At 45.8% G+C, this 14,415-nt stretch overlaps 1 protein-coding gene across 1 annotated transcript in view; it reads right to left on the bottom strand.

The window, feature by feature from the left end:
* Positions 1–13,851, bottom strand: part of sema3fb (sema domain, immunoglobulin domain (Ig), short basic domain, secreted, (semaphorin) 3Fb) — a 257,881-nt gene extending 244,030 nt beyond the window's left edge. Inside the window, exon 1 of the mRNA XM_078543213.1 lies at positions 13,765–13,851. The gene's annotated coding sequence lies outside the window, so the exon portion shown is untranslated. The remainder of the gene's footprint in view (positions 1–13,764) is intronic.
* Between the last annotated feature and the right edge of the window lie 564 nt (positions 13,852–14,415).

Below are 14,415 nucleotides of genomic sequence, written 5' to 3'. Positions count from 1 at the left end.
GACATCCTGAGGCTTTGGGCCTGACACACAAATGCACAGGAATCTCTGGCCTGAAAGGGGAGAGGGGGATTAGGTCATTAAGTGGACTAACATAGCATACTATCAAGGTAATCTACTGGAGAGAAAAGGAAACTTGGTAATAAAATGACATTTAATCACCCGATGCGAACCTGAAATGGGGAGGGGAACGAGAAGGGAGAGAGATAACTGACATATCGTGGTAGCATTTTAGCCCTGAAAGATTAAAAAGGTCAAAGTTCAGGGTGGCAATGAACAATAACACTGGGAGAGCAGTTTTTGAAAGTATTGAAGTAGCCCCTTGTGTCCTCACCGCTCGCACAATGAGGCATTATATCAAAGCTGCTCACTATACCAGGTATCAATTTAAGTTTATATAATTAGGAAAGATCAGTGTGATATTCCTGAGAACTGGTAGCTTTGCAAAACCACATGAAGCAGGGCATAAACTACCCAATGTGCTTAAACTGACCTCAAAATCCTGCTGACTTTGACACAGGTAACTCGACTCCCTCAGCCCTGTCCCAGACTGACTGGATACAGGGAGCTCCTGAAGTTAGAAGTCTGCCAAGCTCGCAATTATTTCTTCATGTCGTGTAGCAACAAGCCTTCTTAGATTACTTTTTTACAATGGCTCAACTTTCTAGAAATCAGCTCTGCAACAATGATTTAAAATTACTCACCGCTTAGCAATTAGGGCCTTATTCTTTCTTTTAAACACGCCCAGGTTAAAACTTTGAATTTTAACTCGGTGGGAGGGGGAAACAGACTCAACATTTAAAAACAAAGTAATATAAAAAAACGCTGTTAAGAATAAGAAAGAGCTAAATATGTATTCCATAAAGCCTACATTATTCATTTGTTAACATGTTAAATAGAAAATTTACCTCGGGACCCAACTCCCTTAATGAGTGAAGGCATCATTGTCATCATTCTAGACTTCTCAAGATGAAATATCTTAGTTTGGAACACTTTTCTATTCCCCAGTGTCAGCATCAAGCACACCCATGTCAAATACAGCATTGACAAAGTCCATGTAAGAAAGACTTGCATTTATATAGCTCCTTTCACAACATTCCAAAAGCTTTACAGCCAATGAAGTACTTTTGAAGTGTTTTTGATGTGAGCAACACAACAGTCAACTTGCACGCACAGCAAGCTCCCACAAACAGCCATGTGATAATGGTCAGACAATCTACTTTGTTGCTGTTGATTGAGGGATAAATGTTGGCCGGGAAACATGGGAGATTTAAGCTCCCTGTTCTTCCAATGGCACCGTGGCATCTTTTACATTCGCCCGAGAGGGAAGGCAGGGGCTCAGTTTAGCGTCTCGTATGAAAGACAGCCTCTGACACGTCATCCTGGATCATGAGCTCAAGGGCTAGATTGTCGGAGACTGGACATACAACCCAAGAATCGTGGCGGGACCCTGCAGAAGTCCCACATGCTGACCTCCGTGGGAATTGCCCGGAAGGTTTCAACTCCCGGTGGGCAATTTCCCTGCTCCCCAGGGCCCTCCGCGAAGGTCTCTGACTCTGAGTTAGAGTCATGTTAGGCAGAAAATTCCTGGCCTTATTCCTGTGTAACTATTGAACTTACCCTCCAATCACTCACAATGACACCCCCGAATCCCCCTCGACCTCCTGACTGCCACTCCAGACCCCTCGACTATCCCCCTAACCACCTGACCTAACCTGACTAGCCCCCGCAGCTGATTACCCTCCTGACCTGACCCAACCACTGCCAAACTCCCTTTCCACTTCACCCACCTACCGCCTCACCCAGATGCCACCTCACCCATCTACCACCCTACCGCCTGCCACCCTACCCACCTGTCACCTGCCACATCACCCACCTTCCCCTCTACCCACCCGCCACCTCACCCACCTTCCCCTCTACCCACCCGCCACCTCACCCACCTTCCCCTCTACCCACCTGCCACCTCACTCACCTGCCACTCTATCTACTTACCTACTTACCTCACCCACCTTATCCACTTACCTTACCCACCTACCCACCCTACCACCTTACCCATTCATTCACTCACCCACTCACCCATTCACTAACATTCACAGTGGGCCTTTAAACTTACCAGATGGCAGCTAGTGCCATAAAAAGAGGACCTGTCAGACCTGCTGAGTTTTTCCAGGTATGTTTTTGTTCCATAAAAAGGGGACCTGTCTTCTCTTTCCCTCGATGCTACAACGCTGCAATGGAATTCCTCGAAGGACGCTGCTCTCCGCATTGCTGGAGAAGTCGGGTTCAGAAGACCCAACAAGAAATGTGGAGCAGCATTGAGATGTGAAAAAATTCGAGGGGAATGGCAATCCGACGATGATTGCCACTCCGCGCAAGTCTGAGCCCAAGTCTCTGGGATGGAACGATGAAGCCTCAGCCTTCTTACTGGGGGGTGAGAATGTTACCTATTGAGCCACAGCTGACACAGCGGAGTCCTGTACTGTTGCTCACTAACAATGTTAAATCTCCCCATTTAGTCATTTATTAATGATCAATAGCCTCCCACAATGGACCAGTAAATTAACAGGAAGTAATCATATACTGTGTTAACTATGACCATACACAGTGGTCGTTAAGTGGGAATTGAGTCTCAAATGGCAATGAAAAAAAAACCCAAAACCCATCACAATGCCCAATTATTTCAGTTGGATTTTCGGCTTGTTGTAGCAGGTAGGCTTAAAGTTCCGGATTGGCCTCTTTTCCTTCTGGAAAGAGATTTTCTCTTAAATTTTTAACACCAACGAAGATTATGCTGGGTGGAACGAGACTCAATGTGACAATAAACCTCTGGGGGAAACTCAATAAGTTGCGCATCACCTGGGTGCAAATCAGGATAGCTGTCACCTACGGACAAAGAGTAAGTGTGCCAGTGAGGGGGAGGAGAAATGGGCCCTTTGAGGTTTCAATGAAAGAGTTAAAAAAGTTATGAGGTTGGAGCAGGTGCAGCCAAGAAAAGGGAATGACCCCATACCGTCAGAGTGCCATATGCTTAGGAAATTCGGTGCTGTTGAAGGTTGCCAATATTCCAGTGTCCTTAAACGTTGGCAGCTAATGGTGTCATTAATCAAAGTGATAGGGTAAATAGTGGACTGTCATTTTGCTCAGTGTGGCCCTGAGTATCTGCCAAAAGCTATTTCTATTTCCAGTGTACTTGTGTTGAAAACACCAATATACAACACAAATTTCAATGCAAGTTTGTTAAACATACCATCGTGTGGGAAAATGCGTAGAAAATGTCCCTAGCATCACAATGAAGTGACAATGCAAAGTAAATTACAAGTGATTCTTTGGGCCACAAGAATGTCTGCTGAGTTGAAATCATTAACCTACAAGATTTTGTTTAATTGAAGAGACTAGTTGAAGGCCCAAGGCCTGCAATGCAGGACATCACCATGGTTAAAAAAAGTAGAACACAGGATGAGGCGAATCAAGAAGTAATGGTTGTTGATCTTGGATTTCAATGCCCTGTGAATTGTAGGAGTATGGGAGGACTGAGGAAAGTTCCACAGTCTTGAGAAGTTAGGAGAGAATGAGTTAAAATAGGAGATACTCCAATGAATCTGGAAAGTCAGCCTCAGATATCATCACCAGTACTCAATTGAAGTCATTGGGATTGAAAAGCAGGAGAGACGTGTATGGGAAGCTGGTATTGCCCAGGGTTAAAATTACCCCTACGATCCTATGAAACTGTGAGAAAATGCTCCATTCTCAGTGTCCACCCTCACAATGGAAAACTTCGCCAAAAAAAACACCATGGGCCAGGATTTTTCTCCGATCTGTTCCCACTCGGCATAACAATTCATGGGAAGAGCAGTGCAAGCTCTATTTACATTGCCGTCTCTGGCGAAGTCACTCTGGTGGAACGGATGAATCTCTGAGGAAATTGGAATCATAGAACCATAGAAAAGTTACAGCACAGAAAGAGGCCATTCGGCCCATTGTGTCTGTGCTGGCTGGAAAAGAATTTTTTAAAAAAAACTAGCTGCCCATTCTAACCCCACCTTCCAGCACCCGGCTCATAGCCTTGCAGGTTATAGCACTTTAGGTGCAGATCCAGGTGCCTTTTAAATGAGTTAAGTGTTTCTGCCTCCATCACCAAACCAGGCAGTGAATTCCAAACACCCACCCCACTCTGGGTGATGAAGTTTTTTCTCCTGTCCCCTCTAATCCTTCTACAAATCACCTTAAATCTTAAATTCTCAGCTTGTGTGCATGGTTTTTTGATCCTTCTTGGAATACCCCTCAGACCTTAAACGGAAATGAGTGCTGTAGCCCAATCAGTGCTCTCTCATCATCTAGATCTTTCCTGGGCACTGCCAGGGATGGTTTTAATTGTGTGTGGCACGCACTGAAATTGTGAGCGCATTAATAAAGGACGATTAATTGAAGCCTTCCGCGACTAGTGGAAGCCACAGGGCCTAGCATCATTTCCCTCCAAAATGTTATTTTAATAAGATTCCGTTATAGTTTTGCTTATGTTATGGTGCCTCTTTAAGGGGCTGTTCATCAGTTAAGTTATTCATTTGTTTATTGATAAATTCAAAAGAGTATAAAGGATGATTGGTGTGCATCATTGGCCCCCCTAAAATAACATTTTGAGTTAGTTTGCTGAGTTTCTTTTCAATCCTTATCCTTTGTTAAAATGTCCCATTAAATGGTTATCACTTTAACTTAGTTGCTTAATTTGTTAATTAGTTTATTTAATATGGTTCAATCAAAAGAGTTTGAAGAATGATTTTGCTACACAAAATGTGCAAACATAACCACCCCATTTAGATTCTGTGCTTCCTGTGAACTCACAAATGTATTAATAAAAACAACTAAACCATTGCACATTTTATTAAATTAAAAATGGAAACTTTTTTATTTGTTTATGGGATGTGGGCATTGCTGGCTAGGCTGGCATTTATTGCCCATCCCTAATTGCCCTTGACAAGGTGGTGGTGAGCTGCCTTCTTGAACCACTGCAGTCCCTATGGTGTAGGTACACCCACAGTGCTGTTAGGGAGGGAGTTCCAGGATTTTGACCCGGTGACAGTGAAGGAACGGCAATATATTTCCAAGTGAGGATGGTGAGTGGCTTGGAGTGGAACTTCCAGGTGGTGGTGTTCCCATGTGTCTGCTGCCCTTGTCCTTCTAGATGGTAGTGGTCGTGGGTTTGGAAGGTGCTGCCTAAAGAGCCTTGGTGAATTCCTGCAGTGACTAGAGTACGTAATTAACTCCTGCCTTACTGAGCCCCAAACATTTGGATTCAGTTGTGGGATTGTTATAAACCCAGGGAGGAAACGCAGGCTTTATTTTGCACACTCTGTAACTTCTTAACTTTAAAACCAATATAACCCGTTGACTGGCTATAAATGGAGAACATGGTGACTACACCAACATAGTTTGTTTCAGTTGTTCATTTTAACAGCAGTAACTGCATTAATATAAATGAAAATATCACTTGTGATTGTCAACTGTTCACAGCTGAAGCAATTCGTTGTATCTTGAGTCAAGTAGTACAGGAACTGGAAGGACATGTCCTCTCAAAGTGCTCCAAATGGTGTTAATCTGGCAAAGGGGTAAGCATCTGGAGATGAAAGAGCTGCAGTGGGCCCCTTAATGTTCAGAGTGAGTGGTGTTTTAGCATTTCTGTTAGGGATGAAATCCTAATATCATTCAGATTTCCAAAGATATCGGAGATAGGCCCACATTGAGTGAGTTTGTAAAGTTATAAAAATGTTTGACCAATTTAAATTCACATTGGTTTGCCAACTTAAAGCAAAAAAAATGGCCATCTCTTGCTTGCGGTTAATGTATATATATATATATATATACCAGTTCAATGATCTGCTAGTTGTTTGAGATGCCTTATTGGAGCATTATTGCCAGTGGGTCATCATTGGCTGGTTTTTAGTTACTTTTTCCCCTTCAACTAGGCTGCAAGCAACAAAAAGAATAGTGAATTTATCCCGATTTACCAAATATATCAAATGACAGAAAATAAATGACAGGTTAAAGAAGAAATTATGCCTGAGATGCACGTTATGGCCTGAATTTTATGCTCTCCCGCCGGCAGGTTTTTACATTGGCGAGGCGGGGTGGGTGGGTGTGTGAAATTGAAGGAACAGGATTCTCTCCGGGTTCCCACCCACCCTGACCTTGCAGCGGTTTTACACTCGGGCGGACAGGGCCTTGGACAGGAAGCTCGCCCCATGGCCAATTAAGGGCCATTTCCTGCCCAGCCTCAATTTTTAGGCTGGCTGGAGGATTTACCTGGCGTGGGCGAGGCCCAAAAAAGAACAGGCTTAGATCATAGATGGGAAGGGGATGGGGAGGGGGAGGCACCTCCACCAGAAGCTCCCTTCTGATTGGCCAGCAGCTCTCTAAGGCGAGGTTTCCTCCTGAGTGAGGGTTGAAAGTTCCGCCCACAGCCCATTAATGCTCATTCGAGCGTCAAATAGTATGTTAAAACATGAGGATAGAATATGAGGTTATTGTACAGTTTTTAAGGTGCCAGATTACAATCCCGTTTGTCAATGGGGTGTTTAATATGTGCAGAGCCCGTGCGTGAGAGATCCCAGATTCAGCTACTGAGAAATCTCATGAGTAGAGCTTCAGTCTTCCTGATACAGGATCCACATTCTTCCGACAGCCCACATACATAAATCCAGTGAATCTAGGTGACAAGAGCCAGATGCATACTACTGGAGATTACCCCAATTAAAACCAGGCAGATCAGGAACAGAAAACTGTGGTAATTTTAACGAAGATAACAAAGCAGTATTCTGCTATTTGTGTAGCTAGGGCCAACCAGCCATCGAGGTGTTTTCTGAAGCTGAGTTGAAAGAACCGGGGCTTCTATGCTACCAGGTCCCATTAATGGATCGGTTTAGCTGATGACCCTCAGTGGAGTCCTGTCATTCTAGTAGTCTCAGATAATGGACTCTGTCATGGAAGGCTCACTTGGTTTCAATCTCCAGTTGATAAGTCTTGGAGTTAGCTTGATTCCCCAGGAGGATAAACAAGTACCATAGAATTTCCACTCCAGAAACAAGCCATTCGGACCAACTGGCCTCTACCGGTATTCATGCCCTACAACGTCCCTTGTTCTTAGGCAGACTCTCGGGATCAAGGATGACTCGCTTCCACTCCGGTTCGATGGGTTCTGAGGTGGCTGGTAAGTCCTCTCTGCAATCTGCAGGCTCTCCCACGTGCAGCGCAGGCGGTGCTTGGAGGGTTGGGCAGATGAGTTGTTTGGAGGTTTGTGCGTTCTCTCCGACACCTCAACTTTGCCTCTGTGTGTTCCCGATGATCCATCTCCTGATGTGTCCAGTGCCTTCCTGAATAAACCTTCGCCATTTTGGTTGGTTAAAAGCCAGGGATCCCCATGAATCAGTGGGGGATGTTTGATTTCTTCGAGGATGCTTCGATGACATCCCAATTGTGTCTCCGTTGTCACCTTGGGAGTCCTCAGCCGTGACCGAGTTCGGTCCCACATAAGCTCCACGTGAGCCTCCTTTCATTTGATTGCACCTCACTCTGTTTCTAGCTGTGCACAAGGTCCCTGTCACTGGTAAGTCCAGACAGTATTCTATTGCTGCAGTGGAATAAAGTAGCAGATTTTAACCAGTACTGAGGTGTGCCTAATGGGGTGATGTTGGCATAGTGGTAATATTACTGGGCTAGTAATCCAGCGGCCAAGGCTAATGCTCTGGGTACAGGGGTTCAGATCCCACCACAGCAGTTGGTAGAATTTAAATTCATTTAATAAAAATGGAATTGAAAGCTAGTCTCAGCAATGGTGACCATGACAACTATCACTGACTGTTGTAAAAAAAAAACCCATCTGGTTCACTAATGGAAATCTGCCATTCTTACCCACATGTGACTCCAGACCCACAGCAATGTGGTTGACTCTTAACTGCCCTCTGAAATGGCCTAGCAAGCCACTCAGTTCAGGGGCAATTAGGGATGGGCAATAAATACCGGCCCTGCCAGCAATGCCCACATCCCATGAAAGCGTAAAAAAAAACTGACTTTATGGTCAACTCACTGTCTTTATAGGGCCTGAGACTTTATACTGACATGCTTTATACTGAAAAGCTCATTTGACCCATCAAGCTATTATCAGTAGTATCATAACCAACCCAGCCAAGCATAGAACTGCATCTTGAATTCACTTAGTAGTATTGATTCCATGCATTTATCACCATATAAATAAATTTATTTTCCAGCCGGGTTGTGGACCAAGGGAGGGAAAGAGAAAGAAATTTCCTTGAGCTGGGATTTTAAATTTATTTTTCCTGTGCTCAGCATGTTACTAGAGCCCCGTGGTTAGCATATCTTTCATGGAAACACCCATGAATATCCGTGTGTTATCTCTCTGCTCCTGGAGTTTTAAAGTTTGCTAGTTTGGCATACATCAATATTTCCACAAAATGCTCATCAAAGGCAGAATTCAGCACTGGCTAGTGAAGTCATGTGAAAATTCTCAAGTTTGAGCCCACCATGAACTCCTTGGAGCCTGCTGGTATTTGTTCTGTATGTGGCGATGGGAACACCAGTGCAGTTCAAAGGGATTAGCCTGGAAAGACCAAACACGTCATGTTGTAGCAGCTTAGGCCCGAGGGCCTCGTTGGACAGAAGATGGATGTGGGATGGTGCTTTGCCATTTTTGCCATTTCTATTTTCTTGCTGACATGCATCACAGAAACTCAGCTGTTTCGATTCCCAGCTCTGTCGTATCTGAACACAGATGGAAAGACGCAGCTCACAGACATGCTCTGACTCATGCAGTCAGCCTCTCACAGAACACAGAAAGGAAGCAACCGTTCTTAATGGAGGTTTAGCTACCGACAGCAGTAAGAGCAACTGGATCTTTGGGGGGTGCCATAATTTTTGGCGCACCACGACACTGTGCCTCACCGAAGGAGTTCCCCCCTTGTTCATCCAGCCATCGTACCATTGGAACTGCTTCTCCTGCCTTCAGGAGAAGAGAGAGAGGACAAATTGGGAGGGGATAAGGGACAGGGGCAGTTGGATGATGCACTGTCCCCTATTCCAGCAGAAAATGTATCTGAAGAACAGTTTTATTCACTGTGAATGCTTTATTATTCTGTATGAGCAACACCATTTTACAGTCAAAAGTTTCACTAAGACCAACAGAATATCAGTTAAGAAGAAATGCTGTTAAAGAAAAATGCCACAACACCAGTCAAACCATTATTTGAGATTACCTCGAGGTTACAAACAGATGGTACGCTAACACAAGCTCTTTTGTGGATCATTAATTTACTAGAAAGGTAGTCTTTTTATCCCAGTGGTTTATTTGATTTCCCCAATTACCAACCCCCTCCCCATCCCGCAACAATTGTCTCCTCCATTTTTGTTCCTTTTCCTCCCCTTCTCTCTGTAAGTATTGGCCCCTCACCGAGGTCCATGGGCAGCAGTCATCTTTAAAAAGTATTGGCCCCTCATGAGGTACACTAAAATGGCTCCACAGTGAACTTTGAAGGAGTGGAGACAATGTCAGCCCTATTCCAGGAGTGACTCACAATTTGGGTTGGAGCCTGGATCCATCAGGTTTTCACCTCTTACGAATTGCCGAAGAGACTGACTGCAGAGGGGACAGGAGCTTCATCTGTCAGACCCCTCTAAATCCATGGACATCTTTAGGCTCATGCCTGGTGACATTCCAAGGCTATCCTGGGAACTCCATTCAGCTAGCCCTTTGATAGGCCCAATGGTGCCTATAAGAGCAGGTGCTTTAGAAAGACTCCACTGCTGCGGCTAATGAAGTTAATTGATCCCAGATGAACAATTACATTTATCATGGTGCTGCTCTATTCCCTGAGCAGATTAAGTCAATCCTTGCCCATGATCTTTGGGCCTTGGGAGTCCTATACTGAAGAAGCAGGCTGCTTATTCCGAATCTACCTGTCCTAATTATTCGGATGACCCAAGCCTGGAATTTGGGGTTGTTTCACCCGCAGGGGTACAGTGGTGGATGGAAATGCTTCATCGGACTCCCGTGCCTTTGAATGGGTCCTTTGAACTCCCTGCAGAACAGTTCTGCTTCATTGACACAGCCATCTGATACAAACATACAAACAAGGAGCAGGAGTAGGCCATCAGCCCCTCGAGTCTGCTCCGCCATTTAAAAGATCATGGCTGATTTGATAGGAACCTGAAATCTGCATCCCACCTACCCCCGATAATCTATCACCCCCTTACTGACCAAGAATCTATCCACCTTTGAATTAAAAATATTCAAAGACTCTGCTTCCACTACCTTTTCAGGAAGAGTGTTCCAAAAACTCACAACCCCCTGAGTGAAAAAATTTCACCTCTTCTCTGTTTTAAATGGGCGACCCCTTATTTTTAAACAGTGACCCCTAGCTCTAGATTCTCCCACAAGAGGAAACATCCTCTCCACATCCACCCTGTCAAGGCCCTTCGGGATCTTATATGTTTCAATCAAGCAGCCTCTTACTCTTCTAAACTCGAGCAGATACAAGCCTAGACTGTCCAACATTTCCTCGTAAGACAACCCACCCATTCCAGATATTAGTTTGGTAAACCTTCTCTGAACTGCTTCCAAGGCATTTACATCCTTCCTTAAATAAAGTGACCAATACTGTACACAGTTCTCCAGATGTGGTCTCACCAATGCCCTGAATAACTGAAGCATAACCTCCCTACTTTTGTATTCAGTTCCCCTCACAATAAATTATAACATTCTATTAGCTTTCCTAATTACCTGCTGTACTTGCATACTGGCCTTTTGTGATTCATGCACTAGGACACCCAGATCCCTCTGCACCTCAGAGCTCTGCAATCTCTCACCATTTAGGTAATATGCTTCTCTTTTATTCTTCCTGCCAAAATGGACAATTTCACATTTTCCCACATTATGCTCCATCTGTCAGATCTTTGCCCCCTCACTGAACCTGTCTGATGGTCTCACACTGGAGATAGAAACTCCATCATTTGCTCAGAAGGTGTGAAATCAAGTGTGTGGTTTAATAGAGACAGGAAACGTCCATCTCTGTGTTGAGGGCCATGCACTTTTTTTGGTTATTTCACATCTAGTCATTCCATTGTTTTATTCTTTTGCTCACTCCACCTCCTCTTTGTCTTGGGATGTCAGTTATTCCCTTCCTCCCCCGTCCAATCCAGTTCTAGACCCATGACTGAGGACAGAAAAACATTAGAACACAAGAAATAGGAGGAGCTGGCCATTTGGTCCTTCAAGCCTGCTCCACCATTCAATCAGATCACGCCTGATACACGATCTCAACTCCACCTCCCTGCACTTTCCCCAATACCCCTAGGGCAGGATTTTCCTCTCTGTGCAGTAGCAGGCGGGAAAAGCGGTGTTTTCCCCACTGGCCACAATGGCAGCTTTTCATGCTGATTGTCCACTTCTTGCCTCATTAAATATGCATCAACAGGAAACATGGTGTATCATGGGCAGGTGGCCTCTGATTCGCCCACCCCACTGTGACCTCAGCGAATCATTGCTCCAGGAGCCATATTCAAGCTGCACCCACGCACAGCTTTCTCAATGCCTGCATCCCAGGACTGCTCCAGGCAAGAGATGACCCCCCAAACCAAAGAAGTCTGCAGGGCCCAAGTTTAGTGACACCTCGCTGGGTCACCTTCTATACGCCATCGAGGATCGCCAGGAGGTGCTCTACCCCTGTGATGGCAGAAGGAGGTCCATAAACCTCACAACTGCGGCTTGGGGTGAGTGCCAACTCACACAGAGGAGATCAGCCATACAGTGCTGGAAGAGGATGAATGATCTCATCCGTTCTGCCAAGGTAAGTCAACCATCTCATCACTCTCAACTCACTCTCACAAGCCCCTCCCGCATTCGCAGGATGATACTCCATGGGGATCTCACACACTGTCAGCTCAAAGGACATCACTATTTCACCATTCCTATGATGGAGGAGTCTACCCGCCTTCAGTCTGAGGTAATAGCGCCAGCATGCTAGTGCATTGATGTCAACGCTGGTACAATGGCAGCCGCCATGGAGACCTTGGTCCAGGACATGGGTCCTGTACTTCGCCAGGAGTTGCACTCCATTGCTGTAGACATTGGTGGCATCTATCAGTGGCTGCCCGAGAGGAGACAGGACACCTTGAACTCACTCCAGCTATCCCTTCTCCTCAAAGAGTCAGCTAGGGGCCCTGGGGCACCCATAGGGTCAAGGACCAGCAGTGGGCACCCCTGGCAATCCACCCATGTGACTCTGAGAGTGTTCAGTTGATCCTAATCCCCTCTGCCTGTGACCCCATCACTTCCAGCTCCAAAGGCCGAAGAGGGTGCGCCTGCCCCCCAGCAGGAGACCCAAAGCAGCCTGAGGCCCTCCAAGTCTCAACCCTCTAGAGGACGCCCACCAAGTCATCACAGACAATAGGGCCTTGCAGACAGCAGGCTGCCTCCACCTCCACTCTGGATGTCGGGGATGCACCAAGACGTAGCCGTAAGGTTAAGAAGATCAAGAAAAAATAGGAGCACAACATGGCATGGGTGACCACCACATGTATATATTTTGCACCAATGTTTCTAAAGTTACACCCATTCCAAATCTCCTCTTGTGTGTGCCTCCTCTGTATGCTGAGTTGTGTTGTGCTAGATCAAATGTCACACTGTGTTCCCTACCCCATTATCGCTGATTTTGCGACATGTGCTTCTGGTTGATGTTGTGTGCAGGTATCTTATCACAGTATGCCCTGCTTCTCAGTTCATTCCTGACATCAGTGATGCCTCACCCTCAATGTAAAGTGTGCTTGTGCGAGGCATCTTGTCAACATGCAGGTTCAAGTGATGTTCATTCTTGGCTGTGTAAGGTGGAGGTTCAAGTAGTCCCTTGACTCGTCTCCAATGTGGAAGGTGAAGGTGTCGTGTAGCAGGAGAGATGTAGAGTCGCATGGAGCAGGGTAATCTTTTCTTGAACTCCATGCTCTCTGTCATCCATGAAGGTTTGCAATCTATAAACCCATACTCAGAGGTTCTGTGTGTTCCTGCCAGTCTTGTGCATTGTCAACTCTCCAAGCGTACATCTGCTAAGCTGGCCAATAAGTGTGCGCACCTACCCACCTCAATATGCCAGTGCTTTGTCCCTTGTGGGCACAAATTTGCCCTGGCACTCAAAGCTACAGCTTTAACCATTTTCCACCTTGGAATAATCTGCAAAGCGCCCAGAAGGCTATTGTCAAAAAGAATGGATGCAGCGCTGGCCCATTCATTCTGTTCAGCCTCCCCTCCCCGAGCTCAGCGATGCTACATCCATGTGGAGATGTGTTGTGGTCAATGGGACCGTTGAGCATGGTCTCGATGCTCATTTGTCAGCTTGATGGGAAGACAATGCTGAAGGACAGAAATGGGCGAGAAGCTCAGATGTGATGCAGCTGAGGTACTCTCTTTATTATCAGTGAAGAGGAACTTTGAGGGCTCCATGGGGTGTCTGCACCTTGGGGCCACAACGGGCAGGACTGACCATTTTGGGAAACTGATGGTGTGGAAAAGGAGGCTTTTTCATATCTGTCAGGCAAATGTGTTGTGAGATGATCTATGTCCATTGAACGGTCAGGTTAATTGGAGCCCCACATTCCTAACTGAGAGTGGAGGGTCTCAATATAATGGGGATTAAGGTAACACTGAGGACTGAGTGCTTTGAACATGTCTTAACACCTGTTGAACGATCTTGCCTACCTTGGTCCAAGTCTCACCTAACAATATCACCATTGAAGTTACACAACCTTCTGTTGCTGGAGATGGATCCGCTTGAGGCACTTTTTCAGACTGAAGGTATACTTCCACAAGTCCACTGAGGACTGCAGTGCAACTCTTGCCTCTTGTAGGCTGCCTTAGCATCTGGGATGCTCTGCAGGAACATTGAAAGAAAGGCAGCAGTGAGCATCAGCCTCCAAAGGTTCTCTTTCTATCGCTGACAAGTGACTGTGGGTTCAAGGGCTTGGTTACAGTCTAGGCACCTATTAGCCAATACAACTCAGGCCAGTGCAATGTCCACTCTCAGAGAGTCACAGTATGCTCCCCCACTGGCCCCATTTCAACAGACCAGCTGCTATGAGATGGATTTAGCCAGGCGTTTGGATGTCCTGCATTAATTCGAGTTGATAGATTACCCATTCAGTGGACTCTATGACTACATCCTTTGGAATACAAATGAGGGCACATGCCCTGTGAGGGGGTGAGATTGTGTCAGGGGGAGTCTGGGAGTTCCCATCTGTGAACCTGGCAGCTGCAGGGTTCTGGACTGGGGTTTCCAAGTGGCTTCCCCGGTTTGTCCAGGTGCCCACTTGTTTTTGGGGTCATTATCACACTGGAGAATTACCACGATTGGTCCAGTGGGTCATTGA

The sequence above is a fragment of the Cetorhinus maximus genome, chromosome 6, assembly GCF_964194155.1.
Source record: "Cetorhinus maximus chromosome 6, sCetMax3.hap1.1, whole genome shotgun sequence".
Classification (NCBI taxonomy): Eukaryota; Metazoa; Chordata; class Chondrichthyes; order Lamniformes; family Cetorhinidae; genus Cetorhinus; species Cetorhinus maximus.
The sequence above is the reverse complement of the archived record's forward strand: the minus strand, read 5'-3'. Positions and strand labels throughout refer to the sequence as shown.